This window comes from Danio rerio, chromosome 16, assembly GCF_052040795.2.
Source record: "Danio rerio strain M-AB ecotype USA chromosome 16, GRCz13ab, whole genome shotgun sequence".
Taxonomy (NCBI): Eukaryota; Metazoa; Chordata; class Actinopteri; order Cypriniformes; family Danionidae; genus Danio; species Danio rerio.
The window spans coordinates 48,929,584-48,945,000 of record NC_141036.1 but is presented as its reverse complement, the minus strand read 5'-3'; the positions used below and the strand labels follow the sequence as shown (position 1 = coordinate 48,945,000).

Genomic DNA, 15,417 nt, shown 5'->3' with positions numbered 1-15,417 from the left:
AAAGGTTCAAGAGACCCTGGAGTACTTTTTTGAGATTTTCACAGGTTTGTGTCTGTTGAGCATCACTTAAGACAATAGCTCCTTTCACACAGTGATACCGGTAAATATCTGGAAAATTTCAGAAACGACTTGACCGGTAAATTCAAAAAAGCGCTGTTCACACAGACGAGGACGTTACAGACTTTTTCCGGAAAAGACCATTTACACATCCATTCCAAAACACCGGTAAATTCTGACATCATCAACCAGAAATGACCTCTAAACGGCTGCGCTTGTATTTGTAAACATTTGGCTACATTACAAACTCTGTGGATGGATCAGTATTGTGAACAACTTCGATGAAAACATACGGAAGAACACTTTCACATGTCCAGATGTACATGAAATGTGTGTATGTGTGTTGGCGCTCATGAGCACGTACACGACATGTCAAGCAACTGAAGGAGGCAGAGCTTAAAGGTAAACAAACAACGGCTTATAATAAGCATCTTATCGATAGTTATTTACACAGTTGGCATTAAGATGAACATATAAACATTGTCTGGCTACTTCTAGCAGCTAAATGTGTCTGGGAAAATATTTAAAGGTTTTTATTCTCATAAACCGAGCGGACGTGAATGCGTCTGACTGTTCTGATTGGTTAAAGCAGACGTCTCACGTCAGCACATTTTAGACGTGCATGCGCTCTTTCCGGCAATCTTCCTTCTGCGTTCACACAGCGCAGCATTCTGGTAATTACCGGTAATGTTACAAGTTCTCTTTCTAGAAAATAGCCCGAACGAATTTACCGGTATTTTCAAAAAGGACCTGTTCACACATACACACCTTTCCGAAAAATTGCCGGTAATTTTCCGGAAAGGTCTGTATGTGTGAAAGAGGCTAATGTTAGCACCTGTCAGCTTTAATTGTGGGGAAAACTGGGTAATTTTGAGTTTTTGTCAGCTAATTTCATCTTCCGGGTTTAAAATAATTTTTAGGGTGAGATCAAAATCGGTGATGTAGCGCAAAACTGCAAGTGACGTGAGGACGCGTTGGTTTCTCATTAATATTCATAGTTGAGTTTTCTTATCCAATGAGAAGATCCATTAATTATTCATGACAGCACATGCTTTTTAGAAGACAGACCTGCCAAGCTGTGAGACCACAGCATATGGTCGTACATGAATGGTCATACGCATTTTTTTCCGTGATCCATGGGGTTTATTGCATGATTTTCCAAACAAGGGTGTTTGTGTGTAGCAAGCATTTTTGTCAGGAGAGCTTTACGAGAATTATAGAATGGCAGACTTTGTCTTTTATCAGTTGAGTTCATTACCATTCAGACACATCGCCTATATCTGTGCTGCTGGGTTATCCCATGTTTAAAATCATATGTGTATCTGTATACAGATTCCCAGCACGGTTAATGGTTGAAATAGATAGGGCAAGAGACCTGCTGCACTGCTTTTCACTTTGTCTGCATTCAGAAAAGGGGATTGAGGAGGAGAGAAACTGACCACCCCATTTATAAACTAGATTATCTTTATAAAGATATAACATATTGTGGTTATGTATATATTCATTCATTCTCCTTCGGCTTAGTCTCTATTTCAGTGGTCGACATTTATGTGTATAATATATATAATACACTACTGGTCAAAATTTGTTTGTTTGTTTTTTTGTTTTTAAGAAAATTATTCTGTTTATCAAGGCAGCATTTAATAAATGTAAAAAAAGTTAAACTGTTAAATACCTATTTATTAAATATTTAATTATTATTTATTGTATGTATTTTCAAATGAAATTATTAGCCCAGTCATTATTGCTTTGATTACCATTAATAATAATAATATTAGAGTGATTTCTGAAGGATCATGTGACTCTGAAACCTGGAGTAATAAAGCTGAAAATTCATCTTTCAGATCACTGGAATACATGCTTAAATTAAATGATAAACTACTTTATTTAAACTACTAAATTAAGTTGAACATTACTAAATTAAATTTGTTTAAATTCAGCACATATTAAATAGTTTGCAACCACTTACTTTAAGTAAATCCAATGAATCATTGTACATAGAACGCATAACAAATGTAAATAAAAAGTCTACTCTTACACTTATAAGTTCCTACGCTAAACTCCATTTCAGTGGGTGTCTTCTGTAATTTGCAAAATATATAAGATCATTAGTAATACAAAATTTATAAAATTGTTTGGGTAGCAAAAAAAAAAAAATAGCAAAATTTCTGTGGATAAGCATAAGTGAAAGAAAAATAGTCTCTCTGAGAAATATCATCACTGTAAATATGATTCATCAGCCTCCCAAACACATCAATCCTGGTGATCCTGGCACCACACATATAATGAGAAGATCAAATCAACACTCCTGTTTGCTGCTTATCTAACAGACGACAGAAGATGATAGATAGACAGAGAGACAGACAGAGAGACAGACAGACAGACAGACAGACAGACAGACAGACAGACAGACAGACAGATAGACAGACAGATAGATAGACAGATAGATAGATAGATAGATAGATAGATAGATAGATAGATAGATAGATAGATAGATAGATAGATAGATAGATAGATAGATAGATAGATAGATAGATAGATAGATAGATAGATAGATAGATAGATAGATAGATAGATAGATAGATAGATTGACAGGATAGACGGATGGATAGATAAAGGGACGGAAAGGTAAACAAGTAGACAGACCTATGATAGTAAAGTGGATTGATTGATAAATGGATGTATGGAAAGAAAGAAAGAAAGACAGACAGACAGACAAACAGACAGCCAGGATGGATGGATAAATGGACGGAAAGGTAAACAAGTAGACAGACAGACAGACAGACAGACAGACAGATAGATAGATAGATAGATAGATAGACAGACAGACAGACAGACAGACAGACAGACAGACAGACAGGATGGACGGATGGATGGATAAAGGGACGGAAAGGTAAACAAGTAGACAGACTGACAGACAGACAGATGATAGAAAAGTGGATTGATGGATGGATGGATAAATTGATGGATAAATGGATAGATGAATGGATGGACGGAAAGAAAGGTAGACAAGTAAAAAGATTTTTACAGTGCAGTTAACCTGTGGACAGATCCATGGCAGTATGTCATACCTCATAACTCACATAGGTTTCATTCAAGAACAGGTCAGTGTGTGTGGACTTTATAAACTGGGGCGAGAGATTGGTTAGTGTTCATTTTATAGCTATTTCTCCGGAGGATGATATTGAGTGACTACTGCTTGTAAATAAAGCAAACTATTCAAGGCAAATGGCAACACAAAATGCCAATGTAACAGAAAAACAGAGCTAGCGCAGGAGGAGAGAAGAGCGAAAGTGTCTCGCAGCGGGAGCTCAGTCTGTGTGAACGGTTACTGTTAGCTCATCACTAGGACAATAACAATGTGGCACCAAACCAGCCTTTAAAGGTCTACTGAAGTGGCTATAAATGTGCTGTTTTGTTTAATGTGCAGCTTTAGCTGAAGCATGCAGACAGGGCGGGACATACTGAGTAGCTCTTCCTCTTTTAAAGGGGTGGTCCACTACAATATCATATGTTAAATTTTAGTTGATGTGTAATGTAGCTGTGTGAACATAAACAACATCTCTGAATGTAATACGCTCAAAGTTTAATGCAGAGATTTTTACAGAGTTAGCTTAGCGAAGCCTATAGCGAACCAAGTTTGGAGACAACAAAAAAAATACATCCAGGTCAATGATGTCATAAACCCTTCAGGTTACACATATACACCCAATTCAGTGAAGGGACAAGACCAGATGCGCTGTAATGTTATAATTATAGGTGGGCAAAGATTTTATTTTTTAATCTAGATTGATCTCACTGTAATCTCGGAATTAATCTAGATTAAAATGGCTCATTTGGATTCTACCGAAGGCATTCAGAATATGTGTGCTAACCAAATAATGGCTAAAAGTACGTCTTTGAGAACGGGTTTCTCAAGCCAGGTGGCGCAGTAGACCACAGGCTCGTCTCTGGTTTCTAAAATGCATCACAAACTCCTTGAGAAACTGTTCTAGTGTGATAACTGATGATGAAAATAAATGTTCAATAAGATGTACTTGTGTTTACTAACTGCTTATTAAGTTAAACATTAATTTTGAACTGTAGGCTTACATAAGCTCCAAACAGATCACCCTAATCCCACTAAAGTCATAACTGAACTAAACAGAAATGGAATTAAGAAGTGGAGTATGCATAAATTAGTGGCATAATTGAAGTAAACACCGCAATCAAAAAAAAAAATTACCATCATGAGGGACTTTTCGCCATATTTTCAGACAAGATCCACACCATTTAGTTATAGATAGAGAAATTTAAAGTTTTTTTTTTTTAAAGCATGAAGGTAAAATATGAACGCTGTTATGAATATATTAAAACATGTGCTTGTTTGTTGTAAAAATTCATAATAATGACTAAAAATACAAATTTGTGCATCTCCTTACTTCCGGGTACAACTATACTGGCGTTGTAGCTGGTGTATTCTGGGAAATTTTCTTACCCCTTGGTTTCAAGTGTGGTCCTGAAAAATCTCTGTTAAAAGGGGTATCCACTAGAGCGGCATGATTCTGGCTAAATTGAGAATTGCGATTTTTTTGCTTAAAATAAAGATCTTGATTTTCTCACGACTCTATAGATGTAAAATAAAGGTTAATATGAGTAGGCTATTATGATTGTTAATTCTCAAACATATGGTAAAACAACAATAAAAATATTATGTGTGAGTCTACTGTTAGTTAAAATGCTAAATTTTGTATAGACTTGGAATGGTGGACTTGAAGTGACTTTAAATATGTCCTGGTCAATAATACACAGTAAAGTGATGACATCAGAATACAACTATTCATAATTCTGATAGACATGTGCTTGCAATCTGTCACTGACAACAGTATTAGACCATTAGACCTACTGGTAAAATCAGACATTTGTCATTATCAGATTCCCTCTTGCATTATATTCAACATTATATAGGCTAGAGTAGTTATACTGACACTGTTAAACATTTATTCTTATGCACAACACTGTTCGCTATGAAAGAAAAACATATTAAATGCTTGTCGTCATTATAACTCTATATTGCAACATGATTATTTAAATTATGTGCCTGCTTTCGGTTCGAAATGCGCCTGCCCTCTCTGTGGTATCAGCTCACGGTCAGCTCACGTCACGTGTGATTTCGCAGCTGCCAATACATCATTACATGAAGACAGAAATGACATTTTTGGGTGAATTATACCTATAAATACAGTATGTGACTCTTTCAGCACCATTTGGAGGTGTCCACGTTGTTCAACAACGTATGTAAAACAATGTGAAGGAGTGCGGCCGCCTTTGCTTCTCTGCTTAACTTGAATGACTGACAGAATTGTAGAAATGCTGGAGTAAGATCGCCTAGGCGGTCCAATCGAGATCGCAATCTTTTTCCAATTAATCGTGCAGCTCTAATATCTACCCCTTCCTCGTAACCCTACGCCTTCAAGCTAAAGAGAACTGGGACTGGTAAGGGGAAGGGCTAAGGGGTAGAATTGGGATTGGGCCTAAGTATACCCAGGTGGCACGCTCCTGTAAAGACCATGTGTGGGAATCACTGAATAAGTCACTGACTACTGACATATCTTGTAACGAGATCCTTAGATAGTAGAGAGCATTTGATTGGTCAGATGATCTGTTTAGAATCTGAAATGCTCATTGATGTAATGCAAAGTGAGAATTATTATTTGCATAAGTGAGAAAGGGTAAGTAACATATTGATAAAAACACCAACAACAAAATTACATTTTGACTTCTGGGGGACTTTAAAAGAAAGACATAAACAGCCATTCACTAAACCAGAGTATTTATGGAGATTCAGCACAATAAAGTGAAATATTTATCAAAAACTAAAAGTATGTTTGCATTTACAAACTCATTTTCAGCTATATAAAAATATGCTAAATAAGTGTGACAGTGAGTCAAAGAGTAAGTAAAATCAAGGACTAACAGAGGACACAAACCAGTAGATGTAGACAGAGAATGGCTGAGCACTGAGAAAGGATCAGAACAGGAGGAGAAGACGATAAAGAGGGAGTGATAAAGTGGGATGTCAGAGGACAGAAACATTGTGATTGATGATAAGAGCTGCTGTTGCATACACACAAGCACCCCATATACACATGCACCGTCTCAGCTTGCAGTCACTCCATTCTCCACCCATCACCACCCTGCGTACAGTGTGGACAGAGAACATTTGCTGACAATGAATATTTCGAACTGGCAATGAAACTGCATTTGCACTAAAATAAGATGAAAATAACAAGTATATTTATATTTATATATATTTAAATATATTTATGTGTGTGTGTGTGTGTGTGTGTATATATATATATATATATATATATATATATATATATATATATATATATATATATATATATATATATATTTATATATATATATATATATATATATATATATATATATATATATATATATATATATATATATATATATATATATATATATATATATATATATAAAGTCTTACTCTCACAATTCCCCGTCAGTGACCTAATTATAGACTTTATTCCCTGTCAGTGACAATATTTTAGACATTATTCCCCGTCAGTGAGATTATTTTAGACATTATTCCCTGTCATCCCTGTTATTTTCTCATCATTTATTTGAATCTATTTGTTTTTATCTTTATTCCCTGTTTGTGCAAGACAGGTTTGAGTTTTATTAAATCCATATAATTTACGCTTATTATAAACACTAATATAACACATAGATAGTATACATAAATCAATAGATTTAGAGTAGGTTTATTGTAGAATTTAATAAACAAGTTATAATAAATGTGAGCGTAATTATTTACATGAAAAATACAGCTAATAAACACAGTTTTAAAGTTTAAATTTTAGTAAATGGCATATAATATAATATAACTAAATGTTATTTACTAAAAATAAGTTATTTTTTATATTAAAAACTAATCAATTAAAATATAATAATTAATAACAATAATAATTAATAAAATAATGTATTTATTTATAATAATAATTCATTTCTAAATAGATTAATTTATTACTTATTATAAATTATTCATTAATTAATAATTATTTGTAATTAATCTGTTCAGAACAATAATTAATAGAATATAAAAATATTAATAATTAATTTAAAAAATCATACAATTGATTATATATATATATATATATATATATATATATATATATATATATATATATATATATATATATATATATATATATATATATATATATATATATATATATATATATATATACAACGTCAACCATCTTTGCTGAAACATAGGCTAATGGTTGCCGACACGCTCTCAGAAATTATGATTTTTTTTTAAAATAGGCACTGTCCAATAAATAAACTGCATAGTTACAATCTAAACAACTACATTCTCGACTACAAAAGCCTCAAAAGTACATTGTGTTGCAAAACAGCAGAAATATTTGTCAAACTGTAGAGTGTGCTCAGCTTGTAGCTAAGTGGAGTAATACACAAGGGTGAAGAGGCTGGTCGAGTGCTGTTACTGGCAGAATATCGCACGGCTATCAGCCAATCAGATTCAAGACAGAGACAAAACTGTTGTATGTATTTAATTCAATTCAATTCAATTCATTGTATGAGACGGACGCAGATATATATATATATATATATATATATATATATATATATATATATATATATATATATATATATATATATATATATATATATATATATATATATATATATATATATATATATATATAATTTTTAGATAGATTTTATGATTAAATCAAATTTATTGTGTGTTTTTTTCCCTATAATTATATCTATTATTATATTCCTAAAAAGACAACAAAGGCCAAAGCAAATAAAACACTATTTCTCTAGTCTTTCTATATGTAAGAACAAGATATGAGCATGCAGGCGACCTTTGGGAATCTCAGTGTCTTGTTAAATCAAATAGCCGTCATGTTTCAGCACCGTCTCGGTCTAACAAGAGACCAGCAGGGTGCAGATGAATTCAGAGGTGGAAAGCTGCAGTATATCGTGTTTTGTGAGACGCAAAGGTAAAGGCTGATAACAGATTTCTGCTTTAATTGCTTTGGGATTTGAATAATGTATAAGGAAAGCCCTGCAATTCCCCATCCCATACCGATCCATCCCTTTTCACACACACCCTGCCCTACAAACATTTTAATATGGCGTGGTCACATGACTAGAAAATGGCTCTCATTTCTCATGTAAAGCTTAATGGACTGCTCCATTGTATGAGACGGACGCAGAGAGAGTCCAAGACATGCTAATTAAAGGAAAGAGGAAAACCAGAGGAATAGAAATGAAAGGGTTTACAGAAGAGAGAACAGATTGCATGTCAAGTAGTGTTGTATTATCATTGTGTGTGTGTGAGGTGAAGAGCTTCTGTTTCAACATCTGCTGTTCCTAAACCTAGCGAGCTGCCTACCTGGTCTGCATTTTAAGACATTGGACCATGATTATGATGCCATCTATGAAACCTTCAGCCGGATTCAGTATTGCATGTGTCCTTTTAAAAGAAAGGTGAAGTCCCTAAAGCTCAAAAATGGCTAGCATTATGATACACTTCAGTGCAATTGAAATCAATACTGCCCTATATATAGTATAACCAAACAACATTGTGCCAAATATTTGTTTGTATCTATACATAGTCTCCAAAAAAATGGTAAACAAACAGTACCAGGATGACCAACTACTTTTAAATTTTGTGCATTTGATGAACACTTTTCTATGCCATGAGGAGAGGATTTTTATGAATGACAGTGAAGTGACACAGCTGATGAAGGTCATGTGATGGTAACATAACAGATGTATTATATCAGAACTTTATTCATAATATATAAAACATAGTTTTCTTTTTTAACAGTATTTATAGAGGGTTTGAGATTTCAGATATAAAGTGTGCTATTAAAGTAGGGATGCACAGTATACAGTTAAAGTCAGAATTATTAGCCCCCTTTTGATTTTTTTTTCTTTCGTAAATATTTCCCAAATGATTTTTTTAACAGAGCAAGGAAAATTTCACAGTATGTCTGATAATATTTTTTCTTCTGGAAAAACTCATATTTGTTTTATTTCGGCTAGAATAAAAGCAGTTATTAATTTTTAAAAAAACGTTTTTGGGACAAAATTATTAGCCCCTTTAAAGCAAATTTTTTTTCCAGATAATCTACAGAACAAACCATCGTTATACAATAACTTGCCTAATTAACCTAACCTGCCAGGTTCAGCTAATTAACCAAGTTAAGACTTTAAATGTCACTTTAAGCTGTATAGAAGTGTCTTGAAAAATATTATTTACTGTCATCATAGCAAAGATAAAATAAATCAGTTTTTAGAAATAAGTTTTTAAAACTATTATGCTTAGAAATGTGCTGAAACAATCTTTCCTCCATTAAACAGAAATTAGGGAAAAAATAAACAGGGGTGCTAATAATTCAGGGGGGCTAATCATTCTGACTTCAACTGTATACAGTGGGGGAAATAAGTATTGAACACGTCACCACTTTTCTCAGAAGTACCAGAGTGGCTTTTTCAGAAACTCTCAAATGCTTTCAGAGAAAGAAAATCAAGCTGTAGAATGGCCCAGCCAATCACCTGACTTGAATACAATCGAGAACACAAAATAAAGATCAGATTTTATAGAAGAGACCCACAGAACCATCAAGATTTTTACACTCTGTTGAAGTCTGAGCGATGCATGTGACTTCATTCTCCATATGAGAGGCATCTTTAAGCTTTCATCACCAACAAAGCCCTTTATATAAAGTATTAAATAGGTTTCAGCAGTTTAGTATTTTCTCCTTGTGTCATTCCATTGTTAGTACTCACAACTAGGGCCAGATGGAATCTGCGGACATTTTTTGCTCTTTCTGCGCAGAATTTTAGTAAAAATCTGCGAATTTATGCGGAATGATTTTGGGAGAATCATCACAAAAACCTTAATATATTAAATAAAAAGTAATACTTTTTAACTTGCATTTAATGCAAGTCTATCATATAATAAATCTACTAAAAGACACAATGTCTTACTTGTATTGTAAATAAATCATATGAATATTTTCATATTAGTCGATAGTATTACTAAAATAAATTTAAAAACTGAATAAATATGAATTTACACTCATTTATACAAGTAAATAAACAGAATCAATGATGGGCTGAAAGTCGGCAGAAGCCTGCGGGATTCTGAGCGCAGATTCTGTGTGGGCCTACTCATAACTCATTTTTCAGATGTTTTGTTTTATTTTTATGTTTGTATTGTTTGGGTTTCACCAAAATCTGCTTCAATTCCATGTCCACAGCTCCCTTAGAAATATTATTTCAAAGAAACAACATGAAGTGTTTAATAGTAATTTACCCGCTGTATCATCTGTCATTCCGTTATTGGCTGATAAATTATTGTTTTTAATGCGTGCATTATGAAAATACTGGATCGAGTTTGAAAATCTATTTTAAACAAATGCTGTTCTTCTGAACTTTCCAGTGATCAAAGAATCTTGAAAAAATATCAAGGTTTGAATATATTTAATTATTAAAATAGTATTAATAGGAAATTATTTTTAAAAATATTAGAATGTTTCTGGTAATAAAAATTACAAATGTAAATATAAATCTTTAAACCACAAGTCAAAAAAAAGCTGTTTTAAATCAAATAATTTCAGCTTTGGTGAGCAAAGAAGACTTCTTTCAAAAATATTTTGAAAAACGTCAAACATCATTTACTTGACATAAATTTAGCTATAAGGGCGAGGCAGTGGTGCAGTAGGTAGTGCTGTCGCCACACAGCAAGAGGGTCGCTGGGTTGCTGGTTCGAGTCTCGGCTCAGTTGGCGTTTCTGTGAGCATGTTCTCCCTGCGTTTGCGTGGGTTTCCTCCGGGTGCTCCGGTTTCCCCCACAGTCCAAAGACATGCGGTACAGGTGAATTGGGTTGGCTAAATTGTCTGTAGTGTATGAGTGTGTGTGTGAATGTGTGTCTGGATGTTTCCCAGAGATGGGTTGTGGCAGGAAGGGCATCCGCTGCGTTAAAATTTGCTGGATAAGTTGGCGGTTCATTCCGCTGTGGCAATCCCAGATTTATAAAAGGACTAAGCAGACAAGAAAATGAATGAATGAAATTTAGCTATAAAATAATAATAATATGTATTAGGGATGTCCTGATTAGGTTTTTTTTTTGCCCTCGAGTGCAAGTCAGAGTCATTTAATTTTATGTATCTACTGATACCAAAACCTGATCTGATACTTCTGTAATACATAAAAATTAAATAAAGAAAAGCGAAGAAACAGATCCAGGATGATCTTTATTTTTTATTGAATTCACCTTATTTTAACATTCAACAACTCTGTTATCAAATAGAACACTTCTGTGAGGTAGCTTAAACAATCAAGTAATAAATAACATAAACTCTTCACTTTTGGACTTTAGTGCAACAGTAAATATTAAAAAACTTATATAAGAGAAAATAGCTCCTCAAAAACTGCAGGTTTACATATCTCCCACTTTGCTATGGCAATGTTGTCATCATCAACTTTATAATACATCCAGAGCACAGACACACTCGCGCTTTCCGCTTCAAGCTGCTTCCATGTTGTACTTTGTCTGCATTTAACCAATAGCGTCTCTGTAGCAAAGTGGTGTCATGCCGCATGCGTTGCTGTTTCTGTGTGAAGTCAAGAAAGAGGTCTATCTCTGTGCCATCGCATAACTATAGATGTGTTCAAAAATAATGAGAATACATACATATTCAAGTCCTGATCAGGTGATGATATCCGATTCCGACCAAGTCTGAAATCGCCCGATTTCTGATCACGTGATCGGATATGGACATCGCTAATTATAAATACACTACTGTGTGCATATACACATGTACATTAGCACACAATAACATAAATGCAAATATCTTGTGCACGTATTGTTTTCTTCTGTGTCATGCATCTGCACAAGTACGCAGTGTCTTCAGGAGTGTGTAAGTCTGGTTTTAGACTCTGGAGAGCAGCAGAAGAACATTTCCCTTGAGCACAGCACAGCAGACCCCAATCTCTGATCTAATTAGCACTTGCACGCATACGAGTTCACTTTTTACACTTAAAACGAGCGTAAACAGATGTTTTATAAAAGACAACGGGTGTTCTTTCTGTTCAATCCTGCTTTCATTTATGTGCATTTGAGATTAAGACAATCACTCAAAATCCAAATTGAGAGCTATAGCACTTATGTCAAGATTTGGGCAGTTACCCGGATGTGCATCCAAACTGCTGATACTCAGATGTAAACAATAGCATAGATTAGTACTGAATACGTTGTTATTCATGCTGTCTAAACCACAGGGTAAACAATAATGTGTGGAAGTTGCTAAATCATATAGAGAAGCACTTGATAAGCAAAAAAAAAAATTAGGATTTAATAGATGACAAAAGATGCAAAATCAGCATTAAGTTATTGGCCTAATATTACACTGACTTGACTAGAAATGACAAAAACAAACATACATGTTGTAGAGATTTTTGCCCAAGAAATCCTGGCTAAGTTTAGACACAAAACTCCTTTTAATCCTCAGACAGTTTTTTGCTCTCTTCTCCTTTGTTTGTAATAACTTTTGTAAGTCTGTATTAATATTTTATTTTGCAAGATAGTTGTATTCAGATAAAGTCCTTCAAGTATTCTATAGTCTTTGATTCAAATTATGTTAACTGGGAAAGTTAGTATAATTAGTCAAGTTATATATATAATAGTAGGATATATATATATATATATATATATATATATATATATATATATATATATATATATATATATATATATATATATATATATATTTATATATTTATAATATTATATATATATATTTATATATATAATATTATATATATATATATATATATATATATATATATATTTTTTTTTTTTTTTTTTTTTTAATAAAAATAATCTCAAACCTGACTTAAACCTGTAAATTAACACTTCTCAAAAACACACAAACACAGAAAAGAAATCGGCATCAGCTCATCTAAAAGAAGCTTGAAAATAGTGGTAAAATATGGCAAATAGTTGAAATTTTGGTCATAATGTACGCACACCTTTACACAGACATAAACAATAAAATCAGACAGAAGTGACGGAAGAATAAGAGTGAGTGAGTTATTAACACACCAAATCACAATAAAGTATCCTGTTAGAGTATTTTTGCATGTGTGTGTGTGTTTGGAAAAGCTGAAGTCAGTACTGTAAAGTGTGTGCTGAGCGCTTCAGCTCTTTTGTGCTTTTGCTGTCCAGGAGTTTTTAAACCTGCAGCCCTGCTCTTGTTCCCAAAGAGAAGAAACTGCAGCTTCAGCAAACAAAAGACCCACGATCCTCCACACATATTCACAGAACTAACAAATAATCACTACAATTAAATTAAATGTGCTCACAAATAGGGAGAATCAGCAAAAATAGAAACATAAAACATGCATGAACCCACACACACAAAGAGGAAGATCTTTGCAATGTAAGAGATTTGGTGTATTTCAGAGAAACTCCCTTCCCCCATGTAACACACAATGTATTAGGAAGGGAGCAGGTGCAGTCGTTCTCATTGTGAACGTGTGTGTTTCACCAGCTCCTCCCACTGAGCTTGTTCATATCAAATATGCTCATTACTTACACCAATTTACCTTCACAATCAGATTTGCCAGTAACACATGAAGATTCACAACGTCTCTCTTGGTCACACACACATTCACGCTATTAAAAGAGATTTCTACCAGATTCAATATTTAAGCATTACAGCAATCGGGTTATATTTTGAAATGTTTTCATATTTTAGCATAGCTCATTTCTGTTTTAATCTTAATTTTAATTATTGTGATGCCAAAGACGTCACATAATGTTATGCAATGCTTCAGAAATCCTCTTAATATGCAGCTTAGGAAGCATTTATTTTAATATCAATGTTAAATACAGTTTATATCTTGATTTTTTTGTAATGACATTATGTAAAAAAACATTAAATAAATTTAAATAAAACTATTTTTATATATAAAAAATTTGCACAGTAGCATATGATTCAATATTAAGGGTTACACTTAAGTTGCATATACAGTTGAAATCAAAATAATTAGCCTTCCTGTGATTTTTTTTCTTTTTTAAGAATTTCCCAAATTATGTTTAACAGAGCAAGGAAATTTTCACAGTATTTCCTATAATATTTTTTCTTCTGGGGAAAGTCTTATTTGTTTTATTTCAGCTGGAGTTTATTTGGCTGGAGTTTTTTTTTTTTTTTTTAAACCATTTTAAGTATATTAAGTATATCAATATTATTAGCCCCCTTAAGCAATTTTTGTTTCGATTGTCTACAGGACAAACCATCATTATACAATGATTTACCTATTAACCTAGCTTTTAAATTGCACTTAAAAATCCTATATCAATCAAGCAGAAACAAAAATACATGGGGGTTAATAATTCTGACTTCAACTGTATATCTAATAAAACACCTTATAATAACTACACAATATGAATAATTTATTCATATAGAATTAAGCATTAGCACATAGTTAATTCTCTATTTGTTAAGGAATAACGTTACATTAACAGATGTTAGTAAGCAGTTGATAAATACAGCTAGAAATGATGTAATCTGGACCAATACCCACATATATAATGTGCTTCATGATTGTATTTTCATACTTTGTTAATGATTATTTTTCCATTACTTAATTAAGTATTGCATTATTTAGTTATTAAAGAATAGTTGGTGCTATTTTAAGATCATTCAGAATGAGTAGGTTAATGATTAATAAACTATTAAAATTAACATTAAAATATCTTAACAATCAGGCTTATACTAATAGTTAATTTGTATTTTTAAAAAAACGCTTTATTAAGTTTTGTGACCTAATCTAAAGTGAGGACTAATTATGCGTTATAAATCCCTTATAAATGACAATTAAAGGCTCAGTTATATTCTGAACAGGAAAAAAGAACAAAAATGACTTTATTAATTTCTATTTATTTGAAGATACACAAATGAAACATCTTTAAAACCTTATGTAAAATAAAATTACTGTACAGTTTAAATAACACTGAAATGTTGAATCACGATATATTGCTAAATTATTGTATTGTTGTTGTTTTATCCAATTTGATTTAATTGTTTTTATTTATAATTGTATTTTGACACTCCTGTTATTCAGCGACGTTTAAAGTTTACAGTCATTTTTTTTTAAAGAAGATTGCAAACATTTATTGTTGATTTGATGCTTTAAGTGTCATTTATAAGTATTTTACCAAGTATAAACAGTCCTCACTTTAGATTAGATCACAAAACTGCATGAAGTTGAGTTAATAAAGCATTTATTAACAAA

The 15,417-nt window shown here is 32.7% G+C and overlaps 2 protein-coding genes across 5 annotated transcripts in view; both read right to left on the bottom strand.

Moving 5' to 3' along the window:
* dpy19l1l (dpy-19-like 1, like (H. sapiens)) overlaps positions 1 to 15,417 on the bottom strand; it is a 754,017-nt gene that overhangs the window by 221,908 nt on the left and 516,692 nt on the right. The gene's annotated exons all lie outside the window — the stretch shown is intronic.
* Positions 1 to 15,417, bottom strand: part of adam22 (ADAM metallopeptidase domain 22) — a 130,623-nt gene that overhangs the window by 88,560 nt on the left and 26,646 nt on the right. The window lies entirely within an intron of this gene.